General features: G+C 39.5%; 1 long non-coding RNA gene across 5 annotated transcripts in view; it reads right to left on the reverse strand.

Annotated features, from left to right (window-relative positions):
• Positions 1 to 14221, reverse strand: part of LOC149128463 (uncharacterized) — a 536236-nt gene that overhangs the window by 515746 nt on the left and 6269 nt on the right. The window contains exon 3 of one of the 5 annotated variants that reach the window (XR_016233152.1): positions 6687 to 6901. The exons of the other annotated variants lie outside the window; for them this stretch is intronic. This is a non-coding gene — a long non-coding RNA (uncharacterized LOC149128463). Of the gene's footprint in view, positions 1 to 6686; positions 6902 to 14221 lie in introns of those variants that run through there. 5 annotated transcript variants of the gene reach the window in all.

Here is a 14221-nt window from a genome sequence, read left to right on the forward strand (position 1 = left end):
GTTGTGCCTCTGTTACTTTTTGAATCACAGTGAGTCTCTATATTCATTGTTAGTATCCTAACACAGGTACATGTCATTGATTCCATCAGTTCAAAGTCAGGGACTGTAAATCATCAAGGAACTCTGGGGTTACTGTCACTTAATTTCCTACAACACATATACATGCAAATTTTTCTGTAGTTTCCATAAATACAAACAAACTACCACTAAGTGAGAATAAAGGAAATAAAACACATTTAAATAGTCTTTAATCTTGAAGTTACAAACCACTGGTTTAGAGCTCTTGACCAATTACCACAAGCTGCTGTTTGAGCACTTTTTCTCAATTCTATACTTTCTTCACATCCAATATTGTTCTCTCTCAAGTACAGAGAGCCGATCATGTCACTTCTGTGCTAAAACATTGGTAATTCCTATTGTCTAATAGAAAACGTCGTAGCTGCTTAGCCTGTTGTGTTATGTACTTTGGAATGCCTTTTGCTCCAGTCTCTCATTCTTGCATCCTCTCCAACTTTATTACTACACCTATTTACTTGCCGCTCATTCAACATAAAATCAATCCTTGTGATTTCATGTTTTAATGCGTGTTTTGCCTCTAGTATCTTTCTGTCCTTCATCTTCCTGCCAAAAGATCTCAAGACCCAGTTCAGTTGCTATTTCTGCAATGCCTTCCCCATTCATTCTTTACAAAGTTAATTCTTCTATCAAATATGCTTCTGTAGCACATATGAAATGGTAATAAATTAGATAGAGTTTTCTCCTTGATAGAATGATCTAAGAGGAGGAACATCAAAAGTCTAAAGTATCACTGGACTCTAGCAAATGTTTTAGTGTACAACTGACTTGCAAACATTTGGAATATAAGTAATATTTTATCTATCTTATTTGAATTCAAACCAAAAGTACATAAACTATGTACTTACAAATACCATTCTATTTTCCATTCTTGCTTACAGATTTGAAGGCAAACATAGCACTAACAATAGTAACATCTTATAACCTTTTACTAATATACATACTTAATTATAGTAAACAGACCCGTTTGCTGGTTTTGTCTTAGGTTCTTCCTCCTACAGTTCAGTCTCAGCTTGAACACCAGAGAACTATTCTAAAATCTGAAGTCTGATTTTGTTTCTATTTTAAATTTATGTAATGTCTGTATATTCAGCAAAAGCCCCAACTCCTTCTCTTTGTTTGCGATATCTTTCCTTTTTTTGGGACTTTTTTAAAAATAATTTGTTTTAGGGATTCAACTTCATGCATATAATACATACAGATTTAGGAACATGATGCTTATTTGCCCCCTAACTCCCTCCCACCCATACTCCTGCCCTTTTCTCTCCTCCCTCTTCCTTTCCCATTTTTATTTTTTATTTTTTTACAGAGATCAATTCCTTTCTAACCCTTACTAATCTCTTCACTCTCAGAAGTCCCCACTCAACAATCTCTACAACAAAATCTTTTTTTTTTTTTTTTTTTTTTTTGACAGGCGGAGTGGACAGTGAGAGAGACAGAGAGAAAGGTCTTCCTTTTCCGTTAGTTCACCCTCCAATGGCCGCCGCGGCCATCCCTCCATGCTGATCCTAAGCCAGGAGCCAGGTGCTTCTTCTGGTCTACCATGGGGTGCAGGGCCCAAGCACTTGGGCCATCCTCCACTGCACTCCCGGGCCATAGCAGAGAGCTTGCCTGGAAGAGGGGCAACCGGGACAGAATCCGGCGCCCTGACCAGGACTAGAACCCCGTGTACCAGCGCCGCAAAGCGGAGGATTAGCTTAGTGAGCCGCGGCGCCAGCCCACAACAAAATCCTAAAGTGGCATTTTATGCTCCAGACATATCACACATGTTTTAATTTTCTTTCTATAATACACTTCTTGAATATCACTTATTCTATGCCCTTGTTTTAAAATACTCTTCTCATCACCTCCTTTTAATTCATTGTAGTTCCTTAGGGCTAGGGAATAGCTTCAATATTAACTAGCCCAACACACCTTTCCTAACAAACCCTCAAAATTTATCTGCAAGTTAAAATTGCAGTCCTTCTTTTGACACTTATTGTATCCTGTTCTTGCCACTATCATAGTACTTAATTTTTTTACCCCTTGTTTACTTGTCTGCACTCCTGATTAACTTATTAAACTTTAGAATCAGTCTGCTAAGATTTCGTATTCATCATAGTGTCTGTGGAAACTGGCACAGTCCCTGATGCGTAATAAGTATTAGGCAGATACTTGTTTAACTTTTATATAATAAATATAAATTTCCAAAGTACAACTTCTTTATTACAGTGACTTTTCTCCCCCATAACCTCCCTCCCACCCACAACCCTCCCATCTCCCGCTCCCTCTCCCATCCCATTCACATCAAGATTCATTTTCAATTATCTATATATATAGCAAATCAATTTAGTATATACTAAGTAAAGATTTCAACAGTTTACACCCACACAGACACACAAAGTGTAAAGTACTGTTTGAGTACTAGTTATATCATTAAATCACATAGTACAACACATTAATGACAGAGATCCTACATGGGGAGTAAGTGCACCGTGACTCCTGTTGTTGATTTAACAATTGACACTCTTGTTTATGGTGTCAGTAATCACCCAAGGCGCTTGTCATGAGTTGCCAAGGCTATGGAAGCCTTTTGAGTTTGCCGACTCCGACCTTATTTAGACAAAGCCATAGTCAAAGTGGAAGTTCTCTTCTCCCTTCAGAGAGATACCTCCTTCTTTGATGGCCCGTTGTTTCTACTGGAATCTCACTCACAGAGATCTTTCATTTAGGTCCTCTTTTTTTGTTGTTTTTTTGTTTTGTTTTGGCCAGAGTGTCTTGGCTTTCCATGCCTGAAATACTCTCATGGGCTTTTTAGCCGGATCCAAATGCCTTAAGGGCTGATTCTGAGGCCAGAGCACTGGTTAGGACATCTTAGGCAGATACTTGTTGAATGGATCAATGTAAATTATTGTTTAGAACTTGGACGCAGCCCTAATCTTAAAAACGAAATGAAATCTTAAAAACAAACAAATCTAGGGCTGGTTCCATGAAATCAAGTGAGAAACACTTTAAAATAAAAGCAATTCTGATTATTTTCCTGAAAGAAAGGGGTTTTACATAGAGATAAAGAGACACTACTGGCAAATCAGTTCTTGGGGAACAAATCTGTTCTAGTAAGTACAACTCATTTTAGAGTGAAAAATCACTGTTCTATGGAAAAGTTAAGAAACTGCTGTTTTTCTTTATAAAGAGAGTGAGATTTCCAAGGCAAAAAATAAGGATTAAACACCTGAACTGGGTATATGAAATTGAACGTGCCACTTTTATCCTATTCCAACTGTAAAATGAGAGAAACGTGGATTTTTCCTTGGGATCCCAGATTACCGATTTCTATTTAATGACTAAGAGACAGCCACGTTCTATTAGTTACTATTAAAAAGTCTCCCTAAAGGTTTATAATTTTCCCTAATAACCCTGTGTGTTACCCAAACTTTCATTGATTACAGTGAAAAATAAACCATGTCAACTTATTGCTTATTAATTTCAACAACACCCCTAATCATCTTTGCTCAAGCATGGGCCAACATCTGACAAGTCAGATAATTCACCCCTTGTCCATCAGGTTGGTCTTTGACAGGCCAGGTCATTAATCATCAGCTCAAGATGTTATCCAGAATGATTTGAAAACAAATTTATTCTGCTAATGTTTCCAAGCTAGTGAAGTATAACCTTCAAAGCGTAGGTGTGTGCATGTCGTAGAAGCAAACACATAAAGGAAGATGTTACAGAGAAGAACAGGGCAACAGGAAAGTATAAGGATAAACCCTCTTTGCAGAACAGCAGGTGATGACTTAAAATAGTCTCTGACACTAGTATGGGATTGCTGGATTGAGTTCCCACCAGGTAGCATTGGCCTGGATCAGACACAGCCGCTGCAAGCATTTGAAGAATAAAGCAATGGATAGAGTGATCTCTCTTCTCTCTCCCTCTCACCCCCTCCCTTCCACCCTCACTTCCTCCATTCCACATGTTCTGCCCTACCAAAAAAAAAAAAAATAAAAAGAAATTAAAAACTAAGACCTACTCCTATTGTTACTGTTGAGTACCTAGGTTCATACAATTATCTGTACAACTTCAGGGTTCAGGTTATTGTCAGCTGGTTTACTTTCATTATAATAACAATATTAAATTTAGATTTTTCAGGAAAACTTATAACACATGTGAGGTTCCCAGGTAACAGTAGGAAAATGGTATCTTTTTGAATTTTTTTAACTTTTATTTAGTAAATATAAATTTCCAAAGTACAGTTTATGGATTACAATGGCTCCCCCCCCCATAACTTCCCTCCCACTCGCACCCCTCCCATCTCCCGCTCCCTCTCCCATTCCATTCATATCAATATTCATTTTCAATTATCTTTATATACAGAAGATCGATTCAGTATATATTAAGTAAAGATTTCATCAGTTTGCACCCACACAGAAACACAAAATGTAAAATACTATTTCAGTACTTTGTTATAGCATTACTTCACATTGGACAACACATTAAGGACAGATCCCACATGAGGAGTAAGTGCACAGTGACTCCTGTTGTTGACTTAACAATTTGACACTCTTGTTTATGGTGTCAGTAACCTCCCTAGGCTCTAGTCATGAGTTGCCAAGGCTATGGGAGCCTTTTGAGTTCGCCGACTTCGATCTTATTCAGACAGGGTCTTAGTCAAAGTGGAAGTTCTCTCCTTCCTTCATAGAAAGGTACCTCCTTCTTTATTGGCCCCATTCTTTCCACTGGGATCTCACTCGCTGAGATCTTTCATTTAGGTCTTCTTCCCCCCCCCCCCCCCCGAGTGTCTTGGTTTTCCATGCCTAAAATACTCTCATGGGTTCTTCAGCCAGATCCGAATGCCTTAAGGGCTGATTCTGAGGCTAGACTGCTGTTTAGGACATCTGACATTCTATGAGTCTGCTGTGTACCCACTTCCCATGATGGATCGTTCTCTCCATTTTTAATTCTATCAGCTAGTATTGGCAGACACTAGTCTTGTTTGTGAGATCCCTTTGACTCTTAGACCTATCAGTGTGATCAGTTGTGAACTGAAATTGATCACTTGGAATAGTGAGATGGCATTGGTACATGCCACCTTGATGGGATTGTATTGAGATCCCCTGGCATGATTCTAACTCCACCATTTGGGCAAGTCCGATTGAGCATGTCCCAAATTGTACATCTCCTCCCTCTCTTATTCCCACTCTTACATTTAACAGGGACCACTTTTCAGTTAAAATTTAAACACCTAAGAATAATTGTGTGTTAATTACAGAGTTCAACCAATAGTACTAGAACAAAAAAAAAAAAATACTAAAATGGATAAAGTATTACATTGTACATCAAATAGTCAGGACAAGAGCTGATCAAGTCACTGTTTCTCATAGTGTCCATTTCACTTCAACAGGTTTCCTCTTTGGTGCTCAGTAAGTTGTCACCGATCAGGGAGAACATATGATATTTGTCCCTTTGGGACTGGCTTAATTCATTCAGCATAGTATTTTCCAGATTCCTCCATCTTGTTGCAAATGACCAGGTTTCATTGTTTTTGACTGCTGTATAGTATTCTATAGAGTATATGTCCCATAATTTCTTTATCCAGTCTACTCTTGATGGGCATTTGGGTTGGTTCCAGGTCTTAGCTATTAAGCATATTAAAAGATTCATGAGAAATTTAATGGCATAATTTGAAGACTTACATCAGACTTTCATTAAATAGTATCCTGTCTTCTCTTTTATGTGTGTGTATATATATATAAATAAATAATTCTGGCAGTTCAACTTTATTCAGAGGAAGTCAAATTATTGTCTATATTATTCATTAAATATACATGGTAAAATAGTTCAACCATAGACTGAAAAGTTTATTTGCATGAGCAATAGAAGTTTTACTCCCTGGAGTCATGTTTGGTCTCAGATGTGTTCTAACCTTGACAGCTTCTATCATTAAATGACTTTTTATATTTATTGTCATATTGAGCCTTCACAATTGTCCTACTATGAATGTCTTTCTAAATTCAACTTATTTGAAAGGCATAGAGACCAGAGTCGGAGAGTGGGGGAGACAGGAAGGGAGGGAGGGAGGGAGGGAGGGAGGGAAGAGAGAGAGAGAGAGAAAGAGGATTTTTCCATCAGTCAGTTCACTTTTCAAGTACTTCCAACACCAGTTCTGAGCCAGACCAAAGTGAAGGGTCAGGTACTCAATCTCGTTCTCCCACATGGGTAACAGGAACTCATCCACCTCTGCTATAATCTGCTACTTACGATAATGTGTACTGACATGAAACTGGAATCAAATGCAGAGCTAGGACTTGAATCCAAGTTCTCAAATAGGAGATGTGGACCTCCCAAGTGGGGTCTTAGTTGCTTGTCAAATGCTTTCCTCAAAGGAGATCCTTCATTAGGCCTGTTTCTAGGTGGTAAAACTATATTTGTTTCCTTCTATTTTCCTTTCATTTTCTAGGCTGCCTGGTTTCCTTGGGCTCATGATCCTACATCACTGACTTCTGTTTCTTTCATTTCACTAACTCCATCTCTTCAGATTCTCACATATAAGTACTATTGAAATTGCTCTGGTCCCATCCAAATAACCCAGTGCCATCAATTGCTCTCACAAGTAGTATTTCTTTTAAGATATTTATTTATTTGAAAATCAGAATGGCAGAGAGAGATGAAGAGACAGGTAAGACTGAGATCTTCCATCCACTGGATCACACCCTAGATGACTGCAATGGTCAAGGCTGGGGCAGGCCAAACCCAGATACCAGGAGCCTATTCTAGGTCTTCCATGTGGGTGGCAGCACCCCATGCACTTGGGTCATCTTCCACAGCTTTTCTCACAACCGTTATCAGGGAACTGGACCAGAAGTGGAGGAGATGGGAAAGGAACCAGTGAATATAGGATGCTGGTGTTTTCCGCACTAAGCCGCAACACCAGCCTCAACAGCAGTAACTTAATCACAATTGCAATGCCCCCTTTTACATGTAAGGCAACTTATTCACAGGTTTCCAGAAGTGAGTTGTGAAATCTTAGAAAGTGGGCATTATCTGGCTACTCTGTAAGCCAATCTTTACAAAAATTAAAAGATCAAGCCAAGCCACACAGAAGATTTCCAAGATGGTCAGGTTTCACTTCCATCAGTGATTGTCTGTTTCTAAAGTGCACATTCTTGTCTACAATGTGATATGTAGACAGTGCTTCAAGGCACACGATATGATGTTATAAAAATACAGAAAACCTAACATGGATTTACTCCATTGTCAGTCTCAACAATAGTTTCGTGGTTCTGCCTGGAGCCATTTTCTCTGCCCTAAGTTATAGAAAAAAAAAAGTGAATCTGCTGCTTAGAAAGTGCTCTGTATGCTCCCTGGAGGCACTGGCAAGGCATTTGCGTCCTTATGATTTACACTGTATACAAATCCTGGCATTCCGTTAGTTTTCTGTCCACAAAATGACTTCACTTATATACATCATTCTTATCTTAAACGTTTGTGAAAGTCAGTCAGTCAACAAGCATTTATCGAGTGCCTAAGAAAACATTTCACATAAATCAATGTGCTGTAAGTCAATAAGATAATCATTCAAAAGGCACTAATAAAAGTGCCATTCCACAAATGAAAGGTTTTCAAAAACAAATATTGTGAAAGCACAGAAACCAATATAACTGCAAGTTCAATTTACCCATAAGGATCTATTTCTTTAGAGGAGACCAGAAAGATTGTCTTTCCATCACCCTGACACACACACACACACACACACAAAGTGTTTTAATAAGTTAATAAATTTGCTTCTTTTATATGTAATACTAGTAAGATGACTTGACCATAGTAAGTAATTCATCAGAAAACTTTAGCTGACCTAGCATTTACTCTAAGTTGGTTGCTAACACACAATATAAGACCACATGATCTTAGAACAGAAAAAAATATGGTGAATGAGTTTTTTGGATTAGAGTATACTTACTGAAGGACCATTTCACAGAATTTTCCACTGATGAGAATGTTCTCTCCACCTTTTTTGCCTAGTTAATTCATGCCAATACTGTAAGTGTCACCAGCTCCAAGACACTTTTGTCCCCACACAATGACTTAGATGTCCCATTTACAAGCATCCATAGCACTGGACACTTGCTACAGTAGTGAGGGAAAATGCCACTCAGGCATTCTGGATATTGATCTGCACTGTCTAATGTAGCATGATTACCATGAAGACCAGGTTGCATCTCATCTACTGGTCCCAGTCCCTCTAATTCCTAGTAGAAGGAACGTGCTGTGGAAACCAAAAGACAATCTAACACCACGTACAGACATTAGAAAAGATGAGATTTCCTGAACTATTGAAAGTTTCACTGCAAGAACCACTCAGATATTCCTGTTTCCCTAATTAGAGAAGCCCCTTCCTTCTAACTCAGATCAGTTCAGAACAGGGGAATCAGTGCTTCTTTTAAATAAACGTGTATACATTGGATGCACAACTTTTCACAAACAAAAATGAAAACATCAATTACGTGAGCATCAGGGTCCGGTAAGAAACCAAGTTTCTCAAATCAAGAAATGGGAAGTATCACGGCCGGCTGCATGCTGTTTCTCTCCCCTTGGGGATTTGGGGTACAGGGGAGTTCATTCTGAGGCAAGCTGCATCTGCTCCAGATCTGAATGTTCAAACTAGCTTCTAACAAGATTCTCTATGCCTGGTTAAATAAATTGAGGACTTCTCATACCTTGGAGGGGGGTGTAAGTCTCTGCCAAACTTGAAATGACACGAAAGTCAGGCGAAGTATTACAAAGGAAATAACACTTGAACAAAAATCTTGCAGAAGGGTAGAATTTTGTCCAGAGTAAGACTTTGATGTAGAAGGAAGGTGTATAAAACCACAGTGGGAAAAGAGAAAAAGAATCTGGAGCTTAAGGTGTAATTGGAACTGCTACTTGGAGAATGTTGGAAGATAAGAGAAAGGAGAAAGGGGTAGATTGACTCTTGGTGTGACATAACTTTAAATGCCAAGGTAAAGGGTAAATATTGGTAGGAAATGGCTAAAAATGGCTTTCATAGCAGAACACCATTAAAAAAATTAGACCTTAAAACTTTTTTGGTTTGTTTCTCATGTCTTTTTAGGTCTAGCTATTTTATTTCACCAGGTCATGAAATGTATTTTTCATGGTGAAACATGCATGAGAAACTTCATAGTAATGTAAACATTGTTTAGAATACAACTGAAGAGCTACTTCTTTTATACAATTCCAGAGTCTCACTCAGAAGTTTATGAAAATGAACACTTTGAATTCATTAATTTTGTATCCATCTCTTATAGAATGCAAACTCCTTGGGCATGCCAGACATTTCTAATTTCAACAATGGCAACAGCAATAACTCTCGTCACCGCATAGTGCTTCCTGTATGATAGGAACCTCTAGGCACATTGTAAAGATTCACATATTCTGCATTTGTGATTAATACATGACAGATGCAGCTACAAGGTTGTTTACTTTGCATGACCCAGAATTTCCACTTTGAAATTCCTGACATGCATACTTGTTCTTCAACATATGCAATATACATCAAGAAATTGGAAAGGCACCAAATAGATGAGCTTTCAATTCACCTCAAGGATCTAGAAAACCTACAGCAAACCAGACCCAAATCTAGTAGAAGAGAAATAATTAAAATCAAAGAAATCAACAGGATTGAATAAAAAAAAATACAAAAAATCAGCCAAACGAGGAGCTGGTTTTTTGAAAAAAATAAAGAAAATTGAAACTCCATTGGCCCAACTAACTAAAAAAAGAAGAGAAAAGACCCAAATCAATAAAATCAGAGCTGAAAATGGAAACGTAACAACAGACACCACAGAAATAAAAAGAATCATCAGAAATTACTACAAGGACTTGTATGCCAGCAAACAGGGAAACCTATCAGAAATGGATAGATTCCTGGACACATGCAACCTACCTAAATTGAACCAGGAAGACATCGAAAACCTAAACAGACCCATAACTGAGATAGAAATTGAAACAGTAATAAAGGCCCTCCCAACAAAGAAAAGCCCAGGACCAGATGGATTCATTGCTGAATTCTACCAGACATTTAAAGAAGAACTGACTCCAATTCTTCTCAAACTATTCAGAACAATCGAAAAAGAGGGAGTCCTCCCAAATTCTTTCTATGAAGCCAGCATCACCTTAATTCCTAAGCCGGAAAAAGATGCAGCACTGAAAGAGAATTACAGACCAATATCCCTGATGAACATAGATGCAAAAATCCTCAATAAAATTCTCGCCAATAGAATGCAACAACACATCAGAAAGATCATCCACCCAGACCAAGTGGGATTTATCCCTGGTATGCAGGGATGGTTTAATGTGCGCAAGACAATCAATGTGATACACCACATTAACAGACTGCAGAAGAAAAACCATATGATTATCTCAATAGACGCCGAGAAAGCATTTGATAAAATACAACACCCGTTCATGATGAAAACTCTAAGCAAACTGGGTTTGGAAGGAACATTCCTCAATACAATCAAAGCAATCTATGAAAAACCCACAGCCAACATCCTATTGAATGGGGAAAAGTTGGAAGCATTTCTGTCGCTCCCCCTCTTCATGGAGGAACGACACAGGACCCTGCGCTGTTCTTTTGTCTGCTCGGCCCTTCCCGGGTTTGCTGCTGGTTCTTCCCGGGTTGGCTACTATCCCTTCCACCTCCGTGGAAGGGCGGTTCCCCCTGGCCACTTTCCCCACTTCCACAGGGGAGTGGCACACCGCCGGCCGTCTCTCTCGGGGGCTGCACAGGTGTTCCTTCAGATAGATGTTCCCCTTAGATGTTCCTGGTGCATGTTGTCTCTCTCCTCCTTTATAGTCCTCTTCCACCAATCCCAACTCTGCTACCCACACGCCGAGTACGCTGCCCTCCTCCAATCAGGAGCAGGTCCTGCAGTTTATTGGTTGAACTGGAGACAGCTGTGTAGAGGCTGTTTCTCCCTTCTCAGTGCCATATTGTGGGAGAGCAGATGCATAGAATAAGTCTTAATTCCAGTAACAGTCTAGTCCGAGTTGCTCCCCACACATTTCCACTGAGATCTGGTACCAGACAGGGATGCCCACTCTCACCACTGCTATTCAATATAGTTCAGGAAGTTCTAGCCAGAGCTATTAGGCAAGAAAAAGAAATTAAAGGGATACAAATTGGGAAGGAAGAACTCAAACTATCCCTCTTTGCAGATGACATGATTCTTTATTTAGGGGACCCAAAGAACTCTACTAAGAGACTATTGGAACTCATAGAAGAGTCTGGCAAAGTAGCAGGGTATAAAATCAATGCACAAAAATCAACAGCCTTTGTATACACAGACAATGCCATGGCTGAGGAAGAACTGCTAAGATCAATCCCATTTACAATAGCTACAAAAACAATCAAATACCTTGGAATAAACTTAACCAAGGACATTAAAGATCTCTACGATGAGAATTACAAAACCTTAAAGAAAGAAATAGAAGAGGATACCAAAAAATGGAAAAATCTTCCATGCTCATGGATTGGAAGAATCAATATCATCAAAATGTCCATTCTCCCAAAAGCAATTTATAGATTCAATGCAATCCCAATCAAGATACCAAAGACCTTCTTCGCAGATCTAGAAAAAATGATGCTGAAATTTATATGGAGACACAGGAGACCCCGAATAGCTAAAGCAATCTTGTACAACAAAAACGAAGCTGGAGGCATCACAATACCAGATTTCAGGACATACTACAGGGCAGTTGTAATCAAAACAGCATGGTACTGGTACAGAAACAGATGGATAGACCAATGGAACAGAATTGAAACACCAGAAATCAATTCAAACATCTACAGCCAACTTATATTTGATCAAGGATCCAAAACCAATCCCTGGAGTAAGGACAGTCTATTCAATAAATCGTGCTGGGAAAATTGGATTTCCACATGCAGAATCATGAAGCAAGACCCCTACCTTTCACCTTACACAAAAATCCACTCAACATGGATTAAAGACTTAAATCTACGACTTGACACCTTCAAATTATTAGAGAGCATTGGAAAAACCCTGCAAGATACAGGTACCGGCAATGACTTCTTGGAAAACACCCCAGAAGCACAGGCAGTTAAAGCCAAAATTAACATTTGGTATTGCATCAAATTGAGAAGTTTCTGTACTGCAAAAAAAACAGTCAGGAAAGTGAAGAGACAACCAACAGAATGGGAAAATATATTTGCAAACTATGCAACTGATAAAGGGTTAATAACCAGAATCTACAAAGAAATCCAGAAACTCCACAAGATCAAAACAAACAACCCACTTAAGAGATGGGCCAAGGACCTCAATAGACATTTTTTTTTGTTTGTTTTGTTTTGACAGGCAGAGTGGACAGTGAGAGAGAGACAGAGAGAGAAAGGTCTTCCTTTGCCGTTGGTTCACCCTCCAATGGCCGCCGCTGCAGCCGGCGCACCGCGCTGATCCGATGGCAGGAGCCAGGATCCAGGTGCTTTTCCTGGTCTCCCATGGGGTGCAGGGCCCAAGCACCTGGGCCATCCTCCACTGCACTCCCTGGCCATAGCAGAGAGCTGGCCTGGAAGAGGGGCAACCGGGACAGAATCCGGCACCCCAACCGGGACTAGAACCCGGTGTGCCGGCGCCGCAAGGTGGAGGATTAGCCTATTGAGCCACGGCGCCGGCCCTCAATAGACATTTTTCAAAAGAGGGAATCCAAATGGCCAACAGGCACATGAAAAAATGTTCAAGATTACTAGCAATCAGGGAAATGCAAATCAAAACCACAATGAGGTTCCACCTCACCCCAGTTAGAATGGCTCACATTCAGAAATCTACCAACAATAGATGCTGGAGAGGATGTGGGGAAAAAGGGAAACTAACCCACTGTTGGTGGGAATGCAAACTGGTTAAGCCACTATGGAAATCAGTCTGGAGATTGCTCAGAAACCTGAATATAACCCTACCATTCAACCCAGCCATCCCACTCCTTGGAATTTACCCAAAGGAAATGAAATTGGCAAACAAAAAAGCAGTCTGCACAATAATGTTTATTGCAGCTCACTTCACAATAGCTAAGACCTGGAACCAACCCAAATGGCCATCAACAGTAGACTGGATAAAGAAATTATGGGATATGTACTCTATAGAATACTATACAACAGTCAAAAACAACAAAACCCAGTCATTTGCAACAAGATGGAGGAATTTGGAAAACATGCTGAGTGAATTAAGCCAGTCCCAAAGGGACAAATATCATATGTTCTCCCTGATTGGCGGCAACTAACAGAGCACCAAAGGGGAAACTTGTTGAAGTGAAATGGACACTATGAGAAACAGTGACTAGATCAGCTCTTGTCCTGACAGTTGATGTACAATGTAATACTTTATCCATTTTAGTGTTTTTTTTTTTTTGTTCTAGTACCATTGGTTGAACTCTGTAATTAACACACAATTTTTCTTAGGTGTTTAAATTTTAACTGAAAAGTGATCCCTGTTAGGAATTTGGAAAACATTATGTTGAGTGAAATAAGCCAATCCCAAAGGGACAAATACCACTTGTTCTCCTTGATAGGTGACAACTAACTGAGCACCAAAAAGGAAACCTGTTAAAGTGAAATGAACACTATGAGAAACGGGGACTTGATCAGTCCTCACCCTGACTGTTGATGAGCAGCTTAATATGTTATCCCTCTTAGTATTTTTGTTTGTTTGTTCTACTTCATACTTTTGGTTGAATACTGTAATCAATACACAATTCTTCTTAAGTGCTGAAACTTAACTGAAAAGTAATCGCTGTTAAATATAAGAGTGGGAATAAGAGAGGGAAGAGATGTGCAATTCAGGACATGCTCAAGCTGACTTACCCTAAACGGTAGAGTTAGAAACATACCAGGGGATTCGAATTCAATCCCATCAAGGTGGCATGTACCAATGCCATCTCACTAGTCCCAGTGATCAATTTCTGTTCACAATTGATCACAATGATAGGACTAAGAACCAAAGGGATCACAGAAACAAGACTAGTGTCTGCAAATACTAGCTGATAGAATCAAAAAGGGAGAGAATGATCCAACATGGGAAGTGAGATACATAGCAGACCCATAGAATGGCAAATGTCCTAACAGCACTCTGGCCTCAAAATCAGCCCTTAAGGCATGCGG

Source organism: Oryctolagus cuniculus, chromosome 1 (genome assembly GCF_051225735.1).
Source record: "Oryctolagus cuniculus isolate XC-2025 breed Fujian yellow rabbit chromosome 1, ASM5122573v1, whole genome shotgun sequence".
Taxonomy (NCBI): Eukaryota; Metazoa; Chordata; class Mammalia; order Lagomorpha; family Leporidae; genus Oryctolagus; species Oryctolagus cuniculus.